Source organism: Amphiura filiformis, unplaced genomic scaffold (genome assembly GCF_039555335.1).
Source record: "Amphiura filiformis unplaced genomic scaffold, Afil_fr2py scaffold_97, whole genome shotgun sequence".
Taxonomy (NCBI): Eukaryota; Metazoa; Echinodermata; class Ophiuroidea; order Amphilepidida; family Amphiuridae; genus Amphiura; species Amphiura filiformis.
Window position 1 is genome coordinate 204,662 of NW_027305561.1, and position 27,822 is coordinate 232,483.

Here is a 27,822-nt window from a genome sequence, read left to right on the forward strand (position 1 = left end):
GGATAACAGCTATCTATTCACCAAATGAATTCATGCATCAAATGGATAACAGCTATCCATTCACCAAATGAATTCATACATCAAATGGATAACAGCTATCCATTCACCAAGTGAATTCATGCATCAAATGGATAACAGCTATCTATTCACCAAATGAATTAATTGCATCAAATGGATAACAGCTATCCATTCACCAAGTGAATTAATTGCATCGAATGGATAACAGCTATCCATTCACCAAATGAATTCATAGCATCAAATGGATAACAGCTATCCATTCATCAAATGAATTAATTGCATCAAATGGATAACAGCTATCTATTCACCAAGTGAATTAATTGCATCAAATGGATAACAGCTATCCATTCACCAAATGACTTAATTGCATCAAATGGATAACAGCTATCTATTCACCAAATGAATTCATACATCAAATGGATAACAGCTATCCATTCACCAAATGAATTCATAGCATCAAATGGATAACAGCTATCTATTCACCAAGTGAATTCATAGCATCAAATGGATAACAGCTATCTATTCACCAAATGAATTCATAGCATCAAATGGATAACAGCTATCTATTCACCAAGTGAATTCATAGCATCAAATGGATAACAGCTATCTATTCACCAAGTGAATTCATAGCATCAAATGGATAACAGCTATCCATTCACCAAATGAATTAATTGCATCAAATGGATAACAGCTATCTATTCACCAAGTGAATTAATTGCATCAAATGGATAACAGCTATCTATTCACCAAGTGAATTAATTGCATCAAATGGATAACAGCTATCTATTCACCAAATGAATTCATAGCATGAAATGGATAACAGCTATCTATTCACCAAGTGAATTAATTGCATCAAATGGATAACAGCTATCCATTCACCAAGTGAATTAATTGCATCAAAAGGATAACAGCTATCTATTCACCAAGTGAATTAATTGCATCAAATGGATAACAGCTATCTATTCACCAAATGAATTCATAGCATCAAATGGATAACAGCTATCTATTCACCAAGTGAATTAATTGCATCAAATGGATAACAGCTATCTATTCACCAAATGAATTCATAGCATCAAATGGATAACAGCTATCTATTCACCAAGTGAATTAATTGCATCAAATGGATAACAGCTATCTATTCACCAAATGAATTCATGCATCAAATGGATAACAGCTATCCATTCACCAAATGAATTCAGAGCATCAAATGGATAACAGCTATCTATTCACCAAATGAATTCATGCATCAAATGGATAACAGCTATCTATTCACCAAGTGAATTCATGCATCAAATGGATAACAGCTATCTATTCACCAAATGAATTCATGCATCAAATTGATAACAGCTATCTATTCACCAAATGAATTCATGCATCAAATGGATAACAGCTATCCATTCACCAAGTGAATTAATTGCATCAAATTGATAACAGCTATCTATTCACCAAATGAATTCATGCATCAAATGGATAACAGCTATCTATTCACCAAGTGAATTCATGCATCAAATGGATAACAGCTATCCATTCACCAAGTGAATTAATTGCATCAAATGGATAACAGCTATCTATTCACCAAGTGAATTAATTGCATCAAATGGATAACAGCTATCTATTCACCAAGTGAATTAATTGCATCAAATGGATAACAGCTATCCATTCACCAAGTGAATTAATTGCATCAAATGAATAACAGCTATCTATTCACCGAATGAATTAATTGCATCAAATGGATAACAGCTATCTATTCACCAAGTGAATTAATTGCATCAAATGGATAACAGCTATCTATTCACCAAATGAATTCATGCATCAAATGGATAACAGCTATCCATTCACCAAGTGAATTAATTGCATCAAATGGATAACAGCTATCTATTCACCAAATGAATTAATTGCATCAAATGGATAACAGCTATCTATTCACCAAGTGAATTAATTGCATCAAATGGATAACAGCTATCCATTCACCAAATGAATTCATAGCATCAAATGGATAACAGCTATCTATTCACCAAGTGAATTCATAGCATCAAATGGATAACAGCTATCTATTCACCAAATGAATTCATAGCATCAAATGGATAACAGCTATCTATTCACGAAGTGAATTCATAGCATCAAATGGATAACAGCTATCTATTCACCAAGTGAATTCATAGCATCAAGTGGATAACAGCTATCCATTCACCAAATGAATTAATTGCATCAAATGGATAACAGCTATCTATTCACCAAATGAATTCAGAGCATCAAATGGATAACAGCTATCTATTCACCAAATGAATTCATGCATCAAATGGATAACAGCTATCTATTCACCAAGTGAATTCATGCATCAAATGGATAACAGCTATCTATTCACCAAATGAATTCATGCATCAAATTGATAACAGCTATCTATTCACCAAATGAATTCATGCATCAAATGGATAACAGCTATCCATTCACCAAGTGAATTAATTGCATCAAATTGATAACAGCTATCTATTCACCAAGTGAATTCATGCATCAAATGGATAACAGCTATCTATTCACCAAGTGAATTCATGCATCAAATGGATAACAGCTATCCATTCACCAAGTGAATTAATTGCATCAAATGGATAACAGCTATCTATTCACCAAGTGAATTAATTGCATCAAATGGATAACAGCTATCCATTCACCAAGTGAATTAATTGCATCAAATGGATAACAGCTATCCATTCACCAAGTGAATTAATTGCATCAAATGAATAACAGCTATCTATTCACCGAATGAATTAATTGCATCAAATGGATAACAGCTATCTATTCACCAAGTGAATTAATTGCATCAAATGGATAACAGCTATCTATTCACCAAATGAATTCATGCATCAAATGGATAACAGCTATCCATTCACCAAGTGAATTAATTGCATCAAATGGATAACAGCTATCTATTCACCAAATGAATTAATTGCATCAAATGGATAACAGCTATCTATTCACCAAGTGAATTAATTGCATCAAATGGATAACAGCTATCCATTCACCAAGTGAATTCATAGCATCGAATGGATAACAGCTATCCATTCACCAAGTGAATTCATAGCATCAAATGGATAACAGCTATCTATTCACCAAGTGAATTAATTGCATCAAATGGATAACAGCTATCTATTCACCAAGTGAATTAATTGCATCAAATGGATAACAGCTATCTATTCACCAAGTGAATTCATGCATCAAATGGATAACAGCTATCCATTCACCAAGTGAATTAATTGCATCAAATGGATAACAGCTATCTATTCACCAAGTGAATTAATTGCATCAAATGGATAACAGCTATCCATTCACCAAGTGAATTAATTGCATCAAATGGATAACAGCTATCTATTCACCAAGTGAATTAATTGCATCAAATGGATAACAGCTATCCATTCACCAAGTGAATTAATTGCATCAAATGGATAACAGCTATCCATTCACCAAGTGAATTAATTGCATCAAATGAATAACAGCTATCTATTCACCGAATGAATTAATTGCATCAAATGGATAACAGCTATCTATTCACCAAGTGAATTAATTGCATCAAATGGATAACAGCTATCTATTCACCAAATGAATTCATGCATCAAATGGATAACAGCTATCCATTCACCAAGTGAATTAATTGCATCAAATGGATAACAGCTATCTATTCACCAAATGAATTAATTGCATCAAATGGATAACAGCTATCTATTCACCAAGTGAATTAATTGCATCAAATGGATAACAGCTATCCATTCACCAAATGAATTCATAGCATCAAATGGATAACAGCTATCTATTCACCAAGTGAATTCATAGCATCAAATGGATAACAGCTATCTATTCACCAAATGAATTCATAGCATCAAATGGATAACAGCTATCTATTCACGAAGTGAATTCATAGCATCAAATGGATAACAGCTATCTATTCACCAAGTGAATTCATAGCATCAAGTGGATAACAGCTATCCATTCACCAAATGAATTAATTGCATCAAATGGATAACAGCTATCTATTCACCAAATGAATTCAGAGCATCAAATGGATAACAGCTATCTATTCACCAAATTAATTCATGCATCAAATGGATAACAGCTATCTATTCACCAAGTGAATTCATGCATCAAATGGATAACAGCTATCTATTCACCAAATGAATTCATGCATCAAATTGATAACAGCTATCTATTCACCAAATGAATTCATGCATCAAATGGATAACAGCTATCCATTCACCAAGTGAATTAATTGCATCAAATTGATAACAGCTATCTATTCACCAAGTGAATTCATGCATCAAATGGATAACAGCTATCTATTCACCAAGTGAATTCATGCATCAAATGGATAACAGCTATCCATTCACCAAGTGAATTAATTGCATCAAATGGATAACAGCTATCTATTCACCAAGTGAATTAATTGCATCAAATGGATAACAGCTATCCATTCACCAAGTGAATTAATTGCATCAAATGGATAACAGCTATCCATTCACCAAGTGAATTAATTGCATCAAATGAATAACAGCTATCTATTCACCGAATGAATTAATTGCATCAAATGGATAACAGCTATCTATTCACCAAGTGAATTAATTGCATCAAATGGATAACAGCTATCTATTCACCAAATGAATTCATGCATCAAATGGATAACAGCTATCCATTCACCAAGTGAATTAATTGCATCAAATGGATAACAGCTATCTATTCACCAAATGAATTAATTGCATCAAATGGATAACAGCTATCTATTCACCAAGTGAATTAATTGCATCAAATGGATAACAGCTATCCATTCACCAAGTGAATTCATAGCATCGAATGGATAACAGCTATCCATTCACCAAGTGAATTCATAGCATCAAATGGATAACAGCTATCTATTCACCAAGTGAATTAATTGCATCAAATGGATAACAGCTATCTATTCACCAAGTGAATTAATTGCATCAAATGGATAACAGCTATCTATTCACCAAGTGAATTCATGCATCAAATGGATAACAGCTATCCATTCACCAAGTGAATTAATTGCATCAAATGGATAACAGCTATCTATTCACCAAGTGAATTAATTGCATCAAATGGATAACAGCTATCTATTCACCAAGTGAATTAATTGCATCAAATGGATAACAGCTATCTATTCACCAAGTGAATTCATGCATCAAATGGATAACAGCTATCCATTCACCAAGTGAATTAATTGCATCAAATGGATAACAGCTATCTATTCACCAAGTGAATTCATGCATCAAATGGATAACAGCTATCTATTCACCAACTGAATTAATTGCATCAAATGGATAACAGCTATCCATTTGATGCTATGAATTCACTTGGTATTTTTGAAACTGCATAGGCTACTCATGATCCCGTTGCCATGAAAAACCAGTGGTTCATCACGTTTTGACCGTGACAGAGTCGTAGTATACTATGATATCATGGTGATAGTACTTATAATACACTCGGTGTGCATTGAGGTTAATTTACATGTTGGTATTTTCGTATTTGCATAATGTTAGGAGAAAATAACCCGTTCATTTGATGAAGGTATCCAAGGCTGTATTTAACAGATTGGTACTGGCGTCTGCTGCGGATTGATACTTGCATGGGATCTGTGTTTAGGGCTTAGGGGGCTCTCATTTTCTTCGGAAAGGGGGTGGGTCCCAATTATACGGAGGGGGGGGCAGGAGGTTTTAAAGAAAAACAAATTGATGACCAAAATATAGAGAGTCACAAATGACCACAGATAGTGTGTTTAATTTATTCAAAAAGACTGATTTCAATAAAATTTTAGCGTAGGGGTAAGTAGGTGTATCGGTGAGGGGGGGGGTCGCAATTTCATTGACGCTCACTTTTTGTAAATTTGGATCCCCCCCATCCAAAGAAAATTCTAGCCATAGGTGGTATAATATTTAGGCCTACTTTCGTTTGTTTGTTTAAATTGTCACAGAATTAAGCCTATGCGGTTTCCAAATTCCAAAATGATCTGGCCTGTCATTGTGTGTCAGGTAATGGATGGGGGCATTTTAAAGGTACGCGGCCCTACATGGGTTTCAGGGGGTTGGTTTTTGAGTTTAAAGGGTACATGTTGGAGTTTCGTAGATGTCATGGGGTTTAAGGGCATGTGTTGTGGTTTACAGCTACAGGTACAGGTTGGGGATTTAGGGCAGGGCCTTCATATTGGGGTTTAAGGGTAGGCCTACAGGTTGGGTTTGGGTTTTAAAGGCAAGCCTGACTTTAGGTTAGAGTTTTAAAGGTACATATGTTGGGGTTAGGCCTACGTATAGGTCTACAGTTTGGGGACAAGGGCCTACATGTTGGGGTTTAGGGAAGGGTAGGCCTACAGGTTGGGTTTGGGCTTAAAGGGCAGGTCTGACTTGTGGGAGTTTTTAAGGTACACGTACATGTTGGGGTTTAAGGGTAAATGTTGGGCTTTAAGGGTATGCCTACGTTTGGGGGTTAAGGATACGTGTCGGGGTTTAAGGGTACATGCGGTTGGGCTTTAAGGGTACATGTTTGTATGTTGGGTTTCAGGGACTGGTTGGGGTTCAAGGCAGTTCAGGTTGGGTTTAAGGATATGCCTTGGCCTACGTGTTGGGGTTTAAAGGTGCAGTTTGGGGAATAATGGTACCTACGTGTTGGGGTTTAAGGGTAGGCCTACAGGTTGGGTTTGGGTTTAAAGGGTAGGTCTGACTTGTTGGACATATAGGTACATATAGTTTGGGGACCAGGGCCTACATGTTGGGGGTTAAGGAAGGGTACAGGTAGGTTGGGTTTGGGTTTAAAGGTTAGGGCTAACTTGTTGGGAATTTTAAAGGTACATGTTTGGGTTTAAGGGTAAGTGTTGGGGTTTAAGGTTAGTCCTGCGTTTTGGAGGTTAAGGGTACGTGTTAGGGTTTAAGGGTACAAGTAGTTAGGCTTTAAGGGTACGTGTTTGTTGGGTTTAAGGGTACTGTTTGGGGTTTAAGGTAATTCAGGTTGGGTTTTTAGGGTACGGATTCTAGGTTTAATGGCATGTTGGGGATGGGCTGGGTTTTCATTTGTATCCATCAATTTTGTTTGTGGTAGTCATAGTACTTCCATTGGCCTCCAAACACCCATTATTGATCTGATATATTGCTTCCTTCTTGAATGCCTGTCTTTAACAAGTTTGGATGGTCACTTTCTCTCTGAATTTCAATTAACAATACATTCCACATTTATTTATGAAATGTTTGTAATTTAAACCAAAATTCATGACTTTTCAAGGCAGTACAGGACATGCATTATGAAAGTACAAGCCTTACGAAACTACAATGCTGAAAGTGGTTTTTGAATAACATAATTTGTGACACGATCTGCTCCATGGGGGCCAAAGGAGGCATTTTTGAAAATTGAGTTACTCTAATTATTACATTGTAGTATCATTAGGCTATCATATACTGAAAACACCAAAGGTCTAGCATACTTGGTTCTAAAGTTATGAGGTTTTGTGATGTGTATTTTCTTAATTTTATTGTTTTTTACTCCATATTTTTGCTTTTATCTCAATTTCAAATTTGCCGACTTTGGCCCCCATGGACCAGATCGTGTCACATTTTGATTTAGCAAACACATAACACATTTTATGATTTAGAATTAATTATTTGTGAAGATTTCATGATAGTGACCCAATAGTGATGTCAAAAATAGACATATCACATCCAGTCTCCTCCTGAACTTTTCCATGATTTTTGTGCCTTTTTCAACAAAAAAATATGTCATGAATTTTGCCGACATATTGCAACACTGGTGAATATATTTATAACCCTGATGATAGTCATGATACCTGGTAAGAGACAGTAAAACATGCAATAATTACACTGGGTAATGTTTAATTTCTCTCTTGAACTGTTTATTATTATAGCATCATAATAGAACACTTAAAATTGAAATACTAAAAGTTACGTAATTTCTCGTTTACATACAATAATAGCAATCATGTACTTGTGCAATTATTAGAACCACTCAACCATCTGTTTTTATGCATGTCACAATATACATACACATGCAATTTACTAACAATATTTTTCTTTGTTCCCATCAATCAAATTTGGTTTGGTACACAAACTCAGTCAAGTAATAGATAACTTTATTTTTCTATAAATGATATTTAATGTAACTGGTATGTTTTCAATTGACTATGATTTATATTTTCATTTAATTTATTATATTTAAAGGACTGTGCATTCTCAGAAATGCATAATGGGCTAGTATTCCAGTTGAAATCCACAGGGGAGTATGTTTTTCAAATGTAACTGGTCAGGGTTTATCATTTTGAAACCCATACTCCTCTCTGTATTATGGCTTTACCTATATCTTCCACAGCTGGAGTGAGTATTTCAAATGAAGTTACCCAATGGTTTATTCTATTCAAAACTCATACTCCCTCTTTGAAAGACTTTAGCTAAATCTTCCACAGGGGTGGTGTGGATTTTAAATGGAATGGCCCAAAAGTTACTAATCCAAGATAAAAGTATACATTTTTGGAAAGGAAATTATCTAAATATAAATACAAATTTGGGGTGAAAAGAACAATTTTGAAGAAAATAAGAAAAAACCTCATGATTTTGCCTAAAATTGTTTGGAACACACTATAGGAAGGAAAATCCAAAATTTGGATTTTGTGTTTTTTGTGTAACCTAGAATCGAGAATAGGCCTAATTTTGAATTATTGACCAAATAAGACGAAAATTCAAAAATAAGACTAATATCCAAATCATGAAAAACTGTTCCATGAATGGAGTGTCTAATTACAAAAAAAAACCCATGAAATCCAAATTTGGGTACAGTGTGTTCCAAATAATTTAAGGCAAAACAATGTGCTTTTTGAAGTTTCTTCAAAAAATACTTTTGCATAACAAAAATATATACTTGCATTAAATTTTGTTTAATTTAAAGTTACAGCACTTTTAATTAATGCATTTCTGAGAATACACAGTCCCTTAATATGACACTTTGAATAAAACTTACTTTTAATCATATATGGCAGATTTATCCAAGATTCTCACTCTGACTTGATGCTCATTCATTTGAAACAAAAAATGTTGGGGGAGGGGGCTCAAATTAAATTTTAACAGGGGTGTGCTGATGGCAATCTGAAACCCCTGCCCATCTTAAGGGATTTTTTTACCTAAAAACTGCTGATTTGACAATTTTTTTTAAATCAGGTCATATTGTAACATTTGCTGAGGAGAACAACCTCATGTTTTTCAAAACTTAACACACAATGTTCACAATACTCTCCATACAATGCGTGCGGGACCGACACCAGTCACATTTGAAGGAGTGGCTCACATTGGCGGCTTATGTGCTGGTATTATACAGTGATTTTCTTTTTATTGCATCATTTGCTCAGGCCAAATTTAAAAGAGGACATATCTGACAGTGAAAACTAACATTTTGTGGAAAAGAAGTTAAATTCTATCTCTAATGGAAATGTTATAATGTTGCAATGTGGGTAGCTGTAAGGGCTATCTAGAAACACATTACATTTAACTTTTTGCTAATTTCAATCTGCATAATTTTCAATTATGACTAATTTTTTGGACAAGTCAAAATCAGCTCTAATTAATTATGCAGATTGAAATGTGCAAAACTTTTAAAGAAGTTCCTTACTGTTACCTAGCAAATTAAATTAATATACAGGGTGTTCCAGAAAAAGATTACAAGGTGAATGAATTTTGACATAAGCTGACAAATAAGCATCCAAATCCAAAACATAAAAAACAGCATGTAGCCCTCTTATTCTGCATCTTACACACTTGAATCGGTTGACTGATTGCAAAGATATGAGCGATTACATAACATACATCTCAATTCATTTCATTAAGTTTGAAAGAAAGATCATTCAACACAATGCACACTAATGCTTATCAATTGACTTTGTGTTTTGTTTGGTGAAATTCTTTTTATTCTTCTTACACAATCTGTGTTTTGCTAAATATGTAATAAACTTTTGTTAAAATGTGAAAATACTGTGTGATATTAAAGCTTGAATCTAAAATGGTGCTTGGTACTTGTAAATATATTTTTTCGTTAATAAAATTAATATAATTATTGCATAAAGAATTATTGTATAAAGAATTCCAGCTGACAAAAAAAGTTTTCTCACACAATAATTAATGTTTTGGAATTTTCCAAGAAATGGCTATGTAAAATGTAAATCTTTTGAAAGTTTAACATATTGCGTAAAGAATTAAATCTGTTAATTGTATAGCTATCCAATTTCTGCAACCCATGTTAAGTTTCTGACAATTCAGGCACTGTGTATCAAAGTAAAGGCAGATCAAATGTTATATTCACTCACGTTTTTCACCTTCAGTGCAAGCATGATTAACATAATACCATCGTATAAAATAGATCAGAGGACTGAATTGAATGAGATACACAAACTTTACGAAGGGGTGAGCAAGTGTGACAAAAGTGCCTGTTAATCAAACTTGGAATGAGTTGTTGATGTGTGCATTGTGTGATCAATCACTCATTTCTTTGCATCCAGCCAACCGAATTAAAATAAAATTTGTGTATAATGTGCACAATGAGCTACCCACTGCTTTTAAAATATTGTGATGATATTGTCTATTTCTGGAGATGTTTTCTGGGACACCCTGTACTGTGAGAATATAATTATAATAATTTGCATCCCTTTCAGTGTTTGACTTTGCTAATTCCAGCCTAATTGGAGTTAGCTGAAAGTTATGAAAGTTCCATGTCTGAATTTCATTGCTGTGTTCATGAAAATTGATCAAGAAACCTTTACATTCAAACCAATTTTTTACCCAAATTATTTTTGGCAACAACAAAAACATTCTTCAGTAAAAATTTTTATTTTAAAAAAACTAGATATCGCTGGCGAATTACGTAATTAATCGGATTAACTACCATAGCAATAGGTGCAAACAATTTTGAATATACCGCGCTGCACTACAAGCAGGTTGCACTCATCACCTGTCGTCAATCATATAGTAGATTGAATACAATACCGCTCTTTTCAAAGAGACTAATCTTACAGGTGCAAGTGATTAGCATTTCTTTGACATCTATGGTTCAATGCAGAGGTACCGCATGAACGTAGTAGTGCAGCGCGATATAATCAAAAATTGTTTGTACCTATTGCTATGGTAGTTAATCCGATTATTACGTAACTTCGCCAGCGTATAGATATCTAGGACCATTTACTTTTTAAAATTTTGATCAACTTCACCAAAAAAAATGAAAATTGAGCGAAAAATCAGGCTTTTTTTCATGTTTTTTTTTCGCAAAATTGAGCATTTTTCAACCAGTTTTGGTAAAAATTTCTCAAAGTTGGTCAAAATTTTTAAAATGAATAAAAAATAGGTTTTTAAAAATTAATTTTGTAAAGAATTTTTTTGGTACAATGCCCATGAAAATTTGGGTAAAATTGTTTTTTAATTTTCTCCATAACTGAGCACTTTTGCCCAAATTTGACCTCGCATATGAATTCATCAAGTCTTTGTCATTTTAAAAGACCAAAAATTTAGCAGTTATGAGGCCCATAATTCCCTGAGGGTTAAGACCAACCTTAAGAATTAATTTTTTTACTGTTATGTGACTATATAGTAATACCAGTTATATTCACCAGATAGCCAGCTCACATAAAAATCATCACTTCAAATCACAGATGTTCCAATATCTGTGTTCAAATACAATGTTAACATGTCCTCCTAGCAATCATGCTAGAGAATGATTTGACCACTCGCCTAGCATCATACTAGAGAGTGAGTAACCACTCCCCTTTAAAATCTAGACGACAAAGCCTGTCACAAGTATCCATGATTGGCTCTGTTACATGTATGTCATTCACCATAATATTATACACTTGTCAATCAAGAAACCTCTCTATATGTTACGGTGATGACATTCAGTTATACAGATATTTTAATGTATCTTATCCAAACTCCATGAAAACAGCCTCATCTAGCATCACTGAATAAAACACTGGATGACCATAAAATCTCTGGAAGCTAAATGATGAGGAGATAGAGTTTTCTATTGGCGCATCAAATTATCATACACATAGCTTATCTCCTGGTATGCTAACAGTTGGCGATGATTCCATCAATCCAGCTCTGCAATCCAGTATGCAACCTCTGTGTTATATTTGATACACAGATGACAGTGGCTGCACATATCATATACATTGTATCCCTGTAATCTATTATAAATTAGCAACTACATAAAATATCAATTGGTTTCAAGGACCATGGCATCTACTATCTGGTGGTTTGTGCCTTGATCTTGTCCCAAATGGACTATGGCAATGGATTGTTATTAAGTTCCAATAATGACATCCAAAGACTTCAGGGCAGTTCTTATTTGCTGCATTCTTGATTCTCTATACTCTTTTGTTCTTTGTGTTGTTGCCTGTTAAAAGGCTGCTTCAATCTGCAAACTATTGAAGGAATCCTTACTCCTTAGACAGTGCTAGTGCCTGCAGAAAAGTTATTAATGAGAATAACATGAATATTAATAATAATTAACACAACATTTTCAGACCTTCCTTTTATTTAAGAAATAAAGGGTAATGCATTATCCTTACACCCAAATAATGTGTCCTCACCCATTATTTAAACGTTTTTACTGCCAAGGACACATTATTTGCGTGTAAAGGATAATGCTGCACCCTTTATTTCTATTCTATTACCAGAAAATAGTGCGATTTAAAGAGAAAATATCATTTTTTGGCACAAATATTTTCAGTTGTTTACTTCAAGGTGGAGCGTGTATCGCGGAAATATTGCACAGCGTACAATGCTGTGCGTAGAGTGTGTTACGGCGCTTGACCCATTATTGCAGAATAATGGGCTCTCATGTGACGTGTTTTAACAAATCACAGTGCGCGATTTTTAATAATGGGTCGTAAGAGTAATAGAATTATAAATAAGTCACAGAATTTTTAAAAATTATATACGGTAGATATTTAAGGTGGCAAACTTAACTATGGTGTTGTGCACAGAATTGCTTTAAAATTATCGTACAGGATGTGATTTTTCAAAACAGCTTTTTGACTTATGCAAATTCACAAAATCCCATTTAAACACTTTTCTTTGCTGATTTAAGTTAAATGAACATAATGGATTTGACATAGCTAGCTATTGTATCTGTAAGGTGTAGTATTTGAGTTAGCTATCTGAAAATACAAATAAAGACAAAATGCCACCTAAAATGGTCAATATGTTCTATATACGTCTTTCATAAGGCGAGTTAGAAGGTAGCATGAACTAGCAGCATTTGCATTCGAATATTGAGACAAGTAAAGCTGACACACATGAGGAATGGTATTGGTTTTATTAAGGAAATCCCAATGATTGATATAAGTAGTGTCATTTCCACCCCATTTGCATGATGTTTTTTGGGAGGGTTAAAATGGCAAAACTATTGCTTAGATATATTAAAAAACAAATCAAGAAATATCAAGAAATAATTGCAAATTTTCATTTATAAAACTTGCAAATCTAAGCTAAACTTATTTAACATTCGGCCGACAATTCTGCCCAAAACATATAGTGTAAACCTTAACTCACCTCTAGGAAGATCAATTGCAAAACATCAGATGCCCTGACACCCAAACTCGCAGCCAATGGCTTCACATGTTCATTTACTTCATGAAGTTTGCACCATTCTTTAAAATATAAAGCACAAAAAACATAAATGTTACATGTGGGTAAAATATAGAAGATTAAAATTGTGCTTTACAAGATACCCATGAATACCGCAACTTTGTCACAGGTGGGATAGGATAGTAAAGATGATTTGATTTAAACAATACAACATTCCTTTGTATACCACAACTTTGTCACGGGTGGGAAGGGACACCTAAATCATAATTTTAATTGTGCTATACAACATTCCCTTGTATACCACAACTTTGTCACAGGAGGGACAGGACACTACAAATAATTTACATTATAGCACAATAGTTAGTGTCCTGTTCCACCCATGATAAAGTTGTAGTATACATGGGAGTGTTGTATAGCTCAATGGAAATCATCTTTGTGCTCTGTTCCACCCATGATAAAGTTGCATTATACATGGGAGTGTTGTATAGCTCAATGGAAATCATCTACAGTACTCTGTTCCACCCATGATAAAGTTGTAGTATACATGGGAGTGTTGTATAGCTCAATGGAAATCATCTTTGTGCTCTGTTCCACCCATGATAAAGTTGTAGTATACATGGGAGTGTTGTATAGCTCAATGGAAATCATCTTTGTGCTCTGTTCCACCCATGATAAAGTTGTAGTATACATGGGAGTGTTGTATAGCTCAATGGAAATCATCTTTGTACTCTGTTCCACCCATGATAAAGTTGTAGTATACATGGGAGTGTTGTATAGCTCAATGGAAATCATCTTTGTACTCTGTTCCACCCATGATAAAGTTGTAGTATACATGGGAGTGTTGTATAGCTCAATGGAAATCATCTTTGTGCTCTGTTCCACCCATGATAAAGTTGTAGCATACATGGGAGTGTTGTATAGCTCAATGGAAATCATCTATAGTACTCTGTTCCACCCATGATAAAGTAGTAGCATACATGGGAGTGGTGTATAGCTCAATGGAAATCATCTATAGTACTCTGTTCCACCCATGATAAAGTTGTAGTATACATGGGGAGTGTTGTATAGCTCAATGGAAATCATCTTTGTGCTCTGTTCCACCCATGATAAAGTTGTAGTATACATGGGAGTGTTGTATAGCTCAATGGAAATCATCTTTGTACTCTGTTCCACCCATGATAAAGTTGTAGTATACATGGGAGTGTTGTATAGCTCAATGGAAATCATCTTTGTACTCTGTTCCACCCATGATAAAGTTGTAGTATACATGGGAGTGTTGTATAGCTCAATGGAAATCATCTTTGTGCTCTGTTCCACCCATGATAAAGTTGTAGCATACATGGGAGTGTTGTATAGCTCAATGGAAATCATCTATAGTACTCTGTTCCACCCATGATAAAGTTGTAGTATACATGGGAGTGTTGTATAGCTCAATGGAAATCATCTTTGTGCTCTGTTCCACCCATGATAAAGTTGTAGTATACATGGGAGTGTTGTATAGCTCAATGGAAATCATCTTTGTGCTCTGTTCCACCCATGATAAAGTTGTAGTATACATGGGAGTGTTGTATAGCTCAATGGAAATCATCTTTGTACTCTGTTCCACCCATGATAAAGTTGTAGTATACATGGGAGTGTTGTATAGCTCAATGGAAATCATCTTTGTACTCTGTTCCACCCATGATAAAGTTGTAGTATACATGGGAGTGTTGTATAGCTCAATGGAAATCATCTTTGTGCTCTGTTCCACCCATGATAAAGTTGTAGCATACATGGGAGTGTTGTATAGCTCAATGGAAATCATCTATAGTACTCTGTTCCACCCATGATAAAGTTGTAGTATACATGGGAGTGTTGTATAGCTCAATGGAAATCATCTATAGTACTCTGTTCCACCCATGATAAAGTTGTAGTATACATGGGAGTGTTGTATAGCTCAATAGAAATCATCTTTGTGCTCTGTTCCACCCATGATAAAGTTGTAGTATACATGGGAGTGTTGTATAGCTCAATGGAAATCATCTATAGTACTCTGTTCCACCCATGATAAAGTTGTAGTATACATGGGAGTGTTGTATAGCTCAATGGAAATCATCTTTGTGCTCTGTTCCACCCATGATAAAGTTGTAGTATACATGGGAGGGTTGTATGATAAAGTTGTAGTATACATGGGAGTGTTGTATAGCACAATGGAAATCACCTATAGTGTTCAGTTCCACCTGTGACAAAGTTGTAGTATACATGGGAGTGTTGTATAGCACAGTGGAAATCATCAATAGTACTGTTCCACCTGTGATAAAGTTGTAGTATACATGGGAGTGTTGTGTAACACAATGGAAATCATCTATAGTGTTCAGTTCCACCTGTGACAGAGTTGTAGTATACATGGGAGTGTTGTATAGCACAATGGAAATCATCTAGAGTACTCTGTTCCACCCATGATAAAGTTGTAGTATACATGGGAGTGTTGTATAGCTCAATGGAAATCATCTTTGTGCTCTGTTCCACCCATGATAAAGTTGTAGTATACATGGGAGTGTTGTATAGCTCAATGGAAATCATCTTTGTACTCTGTTCCACCCATGATAAAGTTGTAGTATACATGGGAGTGTTGTATAGCTCAATGGAAATCATCTTTGTACTCTGTTCCACCCATGATAAAGTTGTAGTATACATGGGAGTGTTGTATAGCTCAATGGAAATCATCTTTGTGCTCTGTTCCACCCATGATAAAGTTGTAGCATACATGGGAGTGTTGTATAGCTCAATGGAAATCATCTATAGTACTCTGTTCCACCCATGATAAAGTTGTAGTATACATGGGAGTGTTGTATAGCTCAATGGAAATCATCTATAGTACTCTGTTCCACCCATGATAAAGTTGTAGTATACATGGGAGTGTTGTATAGCTCAATAGAAATCATCTTTGTGCTCTGTTCCACCCATGATAAAGTTGTAGTATACATGGGAGTGTTGTATAGCTCAATGGAAATCATCTATAGTACTCTGTTCCACCCATGATAAAGTTGTAGTATACATGGGAGTGTTGTATAGCTCAATGGAAATCATCTTTGTGCTCTGTTCCACCCATGATAAAGTTGTAGTATACATGGGAGGGTTGTATGATAAAGTTGTAGTATACATGGGAGTGTTGTATAGCACAATGGAAATCACCTATAGTGTTCAGTTCCACCTGTGACAAAGTTGTAGTATACATGGGAGTGTTGTATAGCACAGTGGAAATCATCAATAGTACTGTTCCACCTGTGATAAAGTTGTAGTATACATGGGAGTGTTGTGTAACACAATGGAAATCATCTATAGTGTTCAGTTCCACCTGTGACAGAGTTGTAGTATACATGGGAGTGTTGTATAGCACAATGGAAATCATCTAGAGTACTCTGTTCCACCCATGATAAAGTTGTAGTATACATGGGAGTGTTGTATAGCTCAATGGAAATCATCTACAGTACTCTGTTCCACCCATGATAAAGTTGTAGTATACATGGGAGTGTTGTATAGCTCAATGGAAATCATCTACAGTACTCTGTTCCATCCATGATAAAGTTGTAGTATACATGGGAGTGTTGTGTAACACAATGGAAATCATCTATAGTGTTCAGTTCCACCTGTGACAGAGTTGTAGTATACATGGGAGTGTTGTATAGCACAATGGAAATCATCTAGAGTACTCTGTTCCACCCATGATAAAGTTGTAGTATACATGGGAGTGTTGTATAGCTCAATGGAAATCATCTACAGTACTCTGTTCCACCCATGATAAAGTTGTACTATACATGGGAGTGTTGTATAGCACAATGGAAATCATCTATATTGCTCTGTTCCACCTGTGACAAAGTTGTAGTATACATTAGAGTGTTATGTAACACAATGGAAATCATCTATAGTGTTCAGTTCCACCTGTGACAAAGTTGTAGTATACATGAGAGTGTTGTATAGCACAATGGAAATCATCTATATTGCTCCGTTCCACCTGTGACAAAGTTGTAGTATACATGGGAGTGTTGTATAGCACAATGGAAATCACCTATAGTGTTCAGTTCCACCTGTGTCAAAGTTGTAGTATACATGGGAGTGTTGTATAGCACAGTGGAAATCATCAATAGTACTGTTCCACCTGTGATAAAGTTGTAGTATACATGGGAGTGTTGTATAGCACAATGGAAATCATCTATAGTGTTCAGTTCCACCTGTGATAAAGTTGTAGTATACATGGGAGTGTTGTGTAACACAATGGAAATCATCTATAGTGTTCAGTTCCACCTGTGACAGAGTTGTAGTATACATGGGAGTGTTGTATAGCACAATGGAAATCATCTAGAGTACTCTGTTCCACCCATGATAAAGTTGTAGTATACATGGGAGTGTTGTATAGCTCAATGGAAATCATCTTTGTGCTCTGTTCCACCCATGATAAAGTTGTAGTATACATGGGAGTGTTGTATAGCTCAATGGAAATCATCTTTGTACTCTGTTCCACCCATGATAAAGTTGTAGTATACATGGGAGTGTTGTATAGCTCAATGGAAATCATCTTTGTACTCTGTTCCACCCATGATAAAGTTGTAGTATACATGGGAGTGTTGTATAGCTCAATAGAAATCATCTTTGTGCTCTGTTCCACCCATGATAAAGTTGTAGTATACATGGGAGTGTTGTATAGCTCAATGGAAATCATCTATAGTACTCTGTTCCACCCATGATAAAGTTGTAGTATACATGGGAGTGTTGTATAGCTCAATGGAAATCATCTTTGTGCTCTGTTCCACCCATGATAAAGTTGTAGTATACATGGGAGGGTTGTATGATAAAGTTGTAGTATACATGGGAGTGTTGTATAGCACAATGGAAATCACCTATAGTGTTCAGTTCCACCTGTGACAAAGTTGTAGTATACATGGGAGTGTTGTATAGCACAGTGGAAATCATCAATAGTACTGTTCCACCTGTGATAAAGTTGTAGTATACATGGGAGTGTTGTGTAACACAATGGAAATCATCTATAGTGTTCAGTTCCACCTGTGACAGAGTTGTAGTATACATGGGAGTGTTGTATAGCACAATGGAAATCATCTAGAGTACTCTGTTCCACCCATGATAAAGTTGTAGTATACATGGGAGTGTTGTATAGCTCAATGGAAATCATCTACAGTACTCTGTTCCACCCATGATAAAGTTGTAGTATACATGGGAGTGTTGTATAGCTCAATGGAAATCATCTACAGTACTCTGTTCCATCCATGATAAAGTTGTAGTATACATGGGAGTGTTGTGTAACACAATGGAAATCATCTATAGTGTTCAGTTCCACCTGTGACAGAGTTGTAGTATACATGGGAGTGTTGTATAGCACAATGGAAATCATCTAGAGTACTCTGTTCCACCCATGATAAAGTTGTAGTATACATGGGAGTGTTGTATAGCTCAATGGAAATCATCTACAGTACTCTGTTCCACCCATGATAAAGTTGTACTATACATGGGAGTGTTGTATAGCACAATGGAAATCATCTATATTGCTCTGTTCCACCTGTGACAAAGTTGTAGTATACATTAGAGTGTTATGTAACACAATGGAAATCATCTATAGTGTTCAGTTCCACCTGTGACAAAGTTGTAGTATACATGAGAGTGTTGTATAGCACAATGGAAATCATCTATATTGCTCCGTTCCACCTGTGACAAAGTTGTAGTATACATGGGAGTGTTGTATAGCACAATGGAAATCACCTATAGTGTTCAGTTCCACCTGTGTCAAAGTTGTAGTATACATGGGAGTGTTGTATAGCACAGTGGAAATCATCAATAGTACTGTTCCACCTGTGATAAAGTTGTAGTATACATGGGAGTGTTGTATAGCACAATGGAAATCATCTATAGTGTTCAGTTCCACCTGTGATAAAGTTGTAGAGTGTGGTATACACATGTAGCACAATGGGGAACTTCAATGTCCTGTTTCACTTGATAAAGTTGTGGCATACACTAGAGTGTTGTGCACAATGGAAATCATGTTTAGTTCCATGTACCACTTGTGATAAAGTTGTGGTAAGCTACACCCATCGTATGTGTGAGTTACGGCTTTTGACAATTGGATGGAAATCATCTGTAGTGCCCTGTCCCACCTGTGTAACAAACATGTTGTATACATGGGAGTGTAGTATACCTGAAAGAACTGTATTTTTTTTTGGTATTTTAACACATAAACCAAACATAACTAAATAACTGATGTGATTTTGTGGCCCCGACTTGAGTCTGAGATAGTAACTCAGGGCCCCGACTTAGTAACTCGGGGTCCAAGATAGTAACTCTGTGTCCGAGATAGTAATTCCACGACTTAGTAACTCGGGGTCGTAAGATAGTAACTCGGGGCCTCGACTTAGTAACTCGGGGTCCGAGAGAGTAACTTGGGGCCTCGACCTGGTGTCTGAGATAGTAACACGGACCCCGAGATATGGGGCCCCAACTTAGTAACTCAGGGTCCGGGATAGTAACTCAGGGTCCGAGATAGTAAGTTGGGGCCCCGACTTAGTAACTCGGAGTCCGAGATAGTATCTACTACACTACTATTGGTGGTCCGAGATAGTAGCTCAGGGTCCCGAGATACTAATTCAGGGTCTGATATAGTAACTTTCGGGCCCCGACTTAGTAACACGGGCCCTTAGATAGTAACTCGGGTTCCGACTTAATAACTTGGGGTCAGAGATATAATAATCCGGGTCCGAGATAGTAACTCCGGGCCTCAAGTTAGTAACTCGGGGTCTGAGATAGTAACACGGACAACAAGATAGTAACTCGGGGTCCGAGTTAGTAACTTGGGGCCCCAACTTAGTAATTCGGGTACCGAGATAGTAACTTCGGGCCTCGACTTAGTAACTTCGGCGTCTGATATAGTAACACTGACCCGAGATAGTAACTTGGGGTCCGAGATAGTAACTCGGCCCCGACTTATTAACTTCGGGTTCGAGATAGTAACTTCGGGGCCTGACTTATTAACTTCGGGGTCCGAGATAGTAACTTGGGGCCTCGACTTAATAACTCGGGGTCTGAAACAGTAACACAGACCCCAAGATAGTAACTCTGGGTCTGAGATAGTAATTCAGGGCCCTGACTTAGTAACTCGGGGTCCGAGATAGTAACTTGGGGTCCGAGATAGTAATTCGGGGCCCCGACTTAGTAACTCGGAGTCTGAGATAGTAACTCAGGGCCCCGACTTAGTAACTCGGGGTCCAAGATAGTAACTCTGTGTCCGAGATAGCAATTCGGGGCCTCGACTTAGTAACTCGGGGTCTGAGATAGTAACTCGGGGCCTCGACTTAGTAACTCGGGGTCCGAGATAGTAACTCGGGGCCTCGACTTAGTAACTCGGGGTCCGAGATAGTAACTTCGGGGCATTGACTTATTAACTTCGGGTCTGAGATAGTAACACGGACCCCGAGATTGTAACTTCGGGGTCCGAGATAGTAACTCGGGCCCCGACTTAGTAATTGGGGGTTAGAGATAGTAACTCGGGGCCTCAACTTAGTAACTTGGGGTCTGAGATAGTAACACGGACCCCGAGATAGTAACCCGGGGTCCGAGATAGTAACTCGGGTCTGAGATATTAACACGGACCCCGAGATTGTAACTCGGGGTCCAAGATATTAACTCGGGGCCCCGACGTAGTAACTGGGGGTCAGAGATAATAACTCGGGGCCTCGACTTAGTAACTCAGGGTCCGAGATAGTAACTCGGGTCCGAGATAGTAACTCGGGGCCCTGACTTATTAACTCGGGGTCCGAGATAGTAACTTGGGGCCTCGACTTAATAACTCGGCGTCTGAAACAGTAACACAGACCCCAAGATAGTAACTCGGGGTCTGAGATAGTAATTCAGGGCCCTGACTTAGTAACTCGGGGTCCGAGATAGTAACTTGGGTCCGAGATAGTAATTCGGGCCCCGACTTAGTAACTTCGGAGTCTGAGATAGTAACTCAGGGCCCCGACTTAGTAACTCGGGGTCCAAGATAGTAACTCTGTGTCCGAGATAGCAATTCGGGCCTCGACTTAGTAACTCGGGGTCTGAGATAGTAACTCGGGGCCTCGACTTAGTAACTCGGGGTCCGAGATAGTAACTCGGGGCCTCGACTAAGTAACTCGGGGTCCGAGATAGTAACTTCGGGGCATTGACTTATTAACTTCGGGTCTGAGATAGTAACACGGACAACGAGATAGTAACTCGGGTTACGAGATACAACCATCGGGGCCCCGACTTAGTAACTGGGGTTGTAGAGATAGTAACTCGGGGCCTCAACTTAGTAACTTGGGGTCTGAGATAGTAACACGGACCCCGAGATAGTAACCCGGGTCCGAGATAGTAACTTCGGGTCTGAGATATTAACACGGACCCGAGATTGTAACTTCGGGGTCCAAGATATTAACTTCGGGGCCCCGGCGTAGTAACTGGGGTCAGAGATAATAACTTCGGGCCTCGACTTAGTAACTCAGGGTCCGAGATAGTAACTCGGGGTCCGAGATAGTAATTCGGGGCCTCGACTTAGTAACTTGGGGTCTGAGATAGTAACTCGGGCCCCGACTTGGTAACTCAGGGTCTGAGATAGTAACTCGGGGCCTCGACTTAGTAACTCGGGGTCCGAGATAGTAACTCGGGGCATTGACTTATTAACTCGGGTCTGAGATAGTAACACGGACCCGAGATTGTAACTTCGGGGTCCGAGATAGTAACTTCGGGCCCCGACTTAGTAATTGGGGTTAGAGATAGTAACTTTCGAGGCCTCAACTTAGTAACTTGGGTCTGAGATAGTAACACGGACCCCGAGATAGTAACCCGGGGTCCGAGATAGTAACTCGGGCCTCGACTTAGTAACTTGGGTCTGAGATATTAACACGGGCCCCGAGATTGTAACTCGGGGGCCAAGATATTAACTCGGGGGCCCGACGTAGTAACTGGGGGTCAGAGATAATAACTCGGGCCTCGACTTAGTAACTCGGGGTCCGAGATAGTAACTCGGGGTCCGAGATAGTAATTTGGGGCCTCGACTTAGTAACTTGGGGTCTGAGATAGTAACTCGGGCCCCGACTTGGTAACTCAGGGTCTGAGATAGTAACTCGGGGCCTCGACTTAGTAACTCGGGTCCGAGATAGTAACTCAGGGCCTTGACTTGTTAACTCGGGTCTGAGATAGTAACTCGGGGCCCTGACTTAGTAATTGGGGGTTAGAGATAGTAACTCGGGGCCTCAACTTAGTAACTTGGGGTCTGAGATAGTAACATGGACCCCGAGATAGTAACTCCGGGTCCGAGATAGCAACTCGGGGCCCATACTTATTAATCACACAGTCCCTAGTATTGTGTTGTCGTGGATACATGTAGTTGATAAATTACTCAATCAAATCATTTGGTTAAGGGGGTACTACACCCCTGTGGTAAATTTGTGACTATTTTTGCATTTTTCTTAAAATATAATAACACACTGGAATCAAAAGTTATGTATATTATTGGGGCAAAGAATCCATGTACTACACTGAAATTTCAGTGACTCAAGACAAGCGGTTCAGTATATATGATAGGAAATGAGGTACACATCCTAGCGGTACCTTATTTCTTATCATAAATAACGAACCGCTTGTCTTGGGTCACTGAAATTCCAGTGTAGTAATTGATTCCTTGCCCCTATAATATACATAACTTTTGTTACTACTAATGAATTAGTTTTTGAGAAAATGCAAAAAACACATAATTTATCGAGGGTGTAGTACCCTTAACGGGTACTACACCCCCCTGCCCAATTGTGTGCCTATTTGCATTTTTCTCAAAAATTATAGAGCATTGGTGACAAGTAAGATATGTATATTATAGGGGCAAGGACTACAACTGCTACACTGGAAATTTTACTTCAGCAGACAACAGTTGTGGAGTTACAGTCAAAAATGAGGGGAAAACAATATTTGATCAATAAATCAATAACTACTTGCCTTGAGTTGCTGAATTTTCAGTGCAGTAGTTATAGTCCTTGCCTCTATAATATACATATTAGAGTCACGCGATAGCCGTAACCAAGCAAATAAAAAAAAAAAAAAACTGTTAAAGAAGACTAATAAGATGCTCCCGCGAAACTATATTTACACCTAACATTAAAACACTTGACTTCTATTGTTCTATGATATTTTTCGCTGGGTACAAAGTGTATCTAAAACCAGGTTTAATGTTATTTAGAGTCCCAATGTAATATCTTGACAACTATTAATTCAAAAAGGGACACCAATCCTACAGTCAACCATTGTTTAATAATAAACAAACACTTTTGCTTCATTTCACCCGGTATTTCATAGCGAAAATTAGTGGAAAATAATGCTGATCCAGAATTTTTGGACAAGGCTACAGCACTAACGGGCAATTACCTACACACTACTTTTTCAGATTTACTTCCAATTATACCCTAGCATCTTCTGAGATACCCTACATAAAAATTCTGAGCCCCATTCGCCAAAAAAAAATCAAGTTTTCACAATTCTTTTGTTCTTTCCGGACGATGCACCCATTCATATAATAAATAATGTACTTCGACAGAGCAATTTATATCAGAGTCCCGTAGCTCACTGGTTTCGGCGTTCGACTCCGGATCCGGGGATCCGAGAAATTTGGTTCATCTAAACTAGATTGCCCCGCAGGGCTACAAAGAACCACAAACCGTGAAATATGGATATCCAACCAGTTTAAAAGACAAATTAGCCACCGATAGAGGCCAGGGCCTGAACAAGTAGAGAAATTAAAACCACAAACCGCGAAAGAACGCCAAAAAACGCCGCTCACTAGGGATATCCAACTAGATTGGCCCGCAGGGCTACAAAGAACCACAAATCTCGAAATTTGGATATCCAACAAATTAAAACCACAAACTGCGAAAGACAACCAACAACCGCCGCTCAATAGAGACATCCAGCTATATTGCCCCACTGGGCTTCAAAAACCACACACTGTGAAGTATAGTTATCCAACAAGCTTAAACTATAAATTAACCCCCGATAGAGGGTAGGGCATAAAAATGTGGGAAATCAAAACCACAAACCACGAAAGACCGCCAACAACCGCCCGCTAATAGGAAATCCAACTAGATCTATAAATCTAAATAACTATCAACTCACGAAATTTGGATATCCAACTAGATTGCCCTTAGAGGGCTACAAAGAACCACACACCGCGAAGTATAGTTATCCAACAAGCTTAAACTATAAATTAACCCCCAATTGAGGGTAGGGCATGAAGAATTACCCCCTTTTTTCTGAAAATTTCCACACCAATTATACCCCTAATTTCATATGCTGGTGGGCACAGGTATGTCACTTTCATATTCGAGTGCCTCCCCCCGGGTGCTATCTACATACATACTTTTCCTTATTTTCTTGTTCCCTCCCTTTCCTGATTGAACATAGGTGTGTTGGTGTGTTATGAGTTGTTCTATTCTGTCTTCACTAAAAACATCAAATTCTTTTATAGATGGTACAGTCTGGACACTGAACCATTGCAGCTAAGGTTCAAAGGGAATAGAGGCTGGTAAACACCTCTAGGCTCTTTATTATTTTCAGAGCTAGCTGTGATTTATTATTTACAGGAGTGTGAGAGTTCAGCTTTTTTTTTTTTGATTTTCAGCTTTTTTTGTACCAGTACACTTGCTCTGTATAAAAGTATAGGACCTTCCCAAATTGCAGCTTTTTGCTAGGTGTTTTGAGCTTTTTGCTATCTGCTTTTTGCGTTTTTCTTTTATATATGTGGTGACTCGCATGCCCCTGATTTATAAAAAGCCTTAGAATTAAAATTCTTCTGTTGCAGAGTTCGGAGAATGCCACTGAACTATTGCATCTAGGGAAGAATAATCAAGGATTTGGATTTGAAGACCAGGTTTAAAAGGGAAGATAAACTTGGACAATAGAACCCCAAATGCTTCCCTAGATATGCAGATGCCCAAACTAAAAAGAAAATGGATTTTGTATGAAATATGCAAAGCAGAGCTCCTTTAATCTTAGTGTGCAAACTGTGCATTATTACCTACATGTATAGTATGACCACTAGTCACTATTGCCCAGGCAGGGAAGAATTACTGACCCAACTTTTCCCTGTTTTATGATAAAGTCCATGGTTTCCCTAAAACAATTATTTTTGGGATGGGAATGGGTATAAGCCAAGGGACCACTACATAATGCTAATGTTAGGTACAGGGTTCGGTTTTTGCCGGCAAAGTGGCAAAAACCTGGCAAAAACTGTTTTTGCCAGTTTTTGCCTGGTTTAAACCGGCAAAAATGGCAAAAACTGGCAAAAACTCACATATAGCCACTCAAATATTAAAAAGTGACACAGAAAGCTCATAAACAGTAACACACAACTTTTAATGAATCATTCAACATATTTTTTGTCTCATCAATTCCTTAAAATGAAAAAGGCATGAATTTGATACATGCCACACTTCGATAAAATGCTAATTAGAGCAATGAAAACGCATGCCTTTAATTTCTTAATATATTGCTTATGATTACAAAATCTGGCCTTGTTACACTCTGGAACTTATTTTTGTAACTTTGTTTTGAGATGAAAAAACTGAACTATAAATCACTTTTTTAGTATTTGCCATTTTTGCCGGCAAAAACTGGCAAAAACTGTTTTTGCCAAGTGGTTAAAACCGCGGTTAAAACCCTGGTTAGGTACCCATTATAATTCTTCCCTAAATGACACTTGATGAATTCACCCACCCTGTAGAGCAGTCACTGCCAGCCAGTGACCATCTATTTCATTCCAAAAATACCAAAACATAATAATACATGTTCCAGTTATACATTTTCCCCCAAATTAGTTAATTTTATTTTTAATCTTCCTTGAATCCTGTTGACTTTCTTCTGTTTTTCCCCTCTCTTTTTTTTCTTTTTCAAAATGCAAAATTCTTCCCCAAAGGTGTAAAATTATTCCCTCCCCTTTGGGGGCGATTAACGTAAGAATAAACGCCCCTGTTGGGCAGTATCAAGATCAAGATGATGTGCAAATTCCAAGTTAGACTTAATCATGTTCTTGCTGTCAGTGTCATTGACATATTTGTAGAGACGACTAGAGTCCCCGCTAGTACATACATCGAATGTATGGACTAAGGGAGCCAATTGTCAAAAGCCATAACTCACACATACGATACACCCATCGAATGTGTGTCATCGATCCAGTCATCGGCCTTGTAGGAACCCATGGATTCGATCCATGCCATGGTAGGCATGTTCACAAAATTTTCAAGTAGGATATTTCACATGGAAATTATTTTGTTGAAAAAGGTGATTATTTAACTTAAAAAATGAGGGGTCAACCATGTCTGTAGGTCAAAAATTAGCGAAGTTATGTTCAAATGTCTGTTTTTAAAAAAAAACATGTAATGCATCATTTTTCACCACGGCGATCCATTTTACACAAAGGCGATTTTATTTTATGAAATCTAACATGCACATACGATGGGTGTGCCCGCTAGAGTCCCGGACTAGAGTTAAAACTATTTAAAATACTATGTATAGTGGCCATTCCAATTGAATGAACGCAGCTTTCAATAGCGTGGCGATTTTTTGTGTACACTGCGTGATGTACGCCAGCGTGTGTGACTGTGCGTGAGTAACGCGGAAGTAAATCAACCATGCCAACGCACTCATGATTGGTTAGCATTGTATCCAAGGTCGTATGCGTTAAGCGTTGTAATTTGAAATACGCGATATACGATCGCGGTTGGATCGAGTACAGCTGCTGAAAGCTGCGTTCATTCAATTGGAATTAGTACTCGGAGAACGTGGTTATGTATATTTTTTCTGTATACATCGCTATTTATAGAAAGGATAAATCAACTTGAGAAAATATTGTGACTTGCTCAAGTTGTTATACTCACGTACATACTCACACTGTACACAGTTGTACTGTAGTAGGCCTACATGTATGTACAGTGCAGAAACTATCACAGCTTTTGGTAAGCTTACACATTTCCGATCACTACCATAATTCATTGACCTCATGAAATAACTGGTAAGAAACTGGACGAAATGTACACTTACTGTTGTTTAAAATGCTTGAATTCCAAAATTACTGGTTAGAAACTGGAACAAATGTACACTTTAACATAATACTGTGGTTATAAATTCAACCGCCGTGTGT

At 37.4% G+C, this 27,822-nt stretch overlaps 1 long non-coding RNA gene across 1 annotated transcript; it reads right to left on the reverse strand.

The window, feature by feature from the left end:
* Positions 1-11,940: 11,940 nt before the first annotated feature.
* Positions 11,941-27,822, reverse strand: LOC140144912 (uncharacterized). The gene is made up of 3 exons (XR_011857959.1): positions 27,723-27,822; positions 13,605-13,702; positions 11,941-12,511 (listed from the first exon to the last, which is right to left on the reverse strand). It is a non-coding gene; the product is annotated as an uncharacterized lncRNA (long non-coding RNA).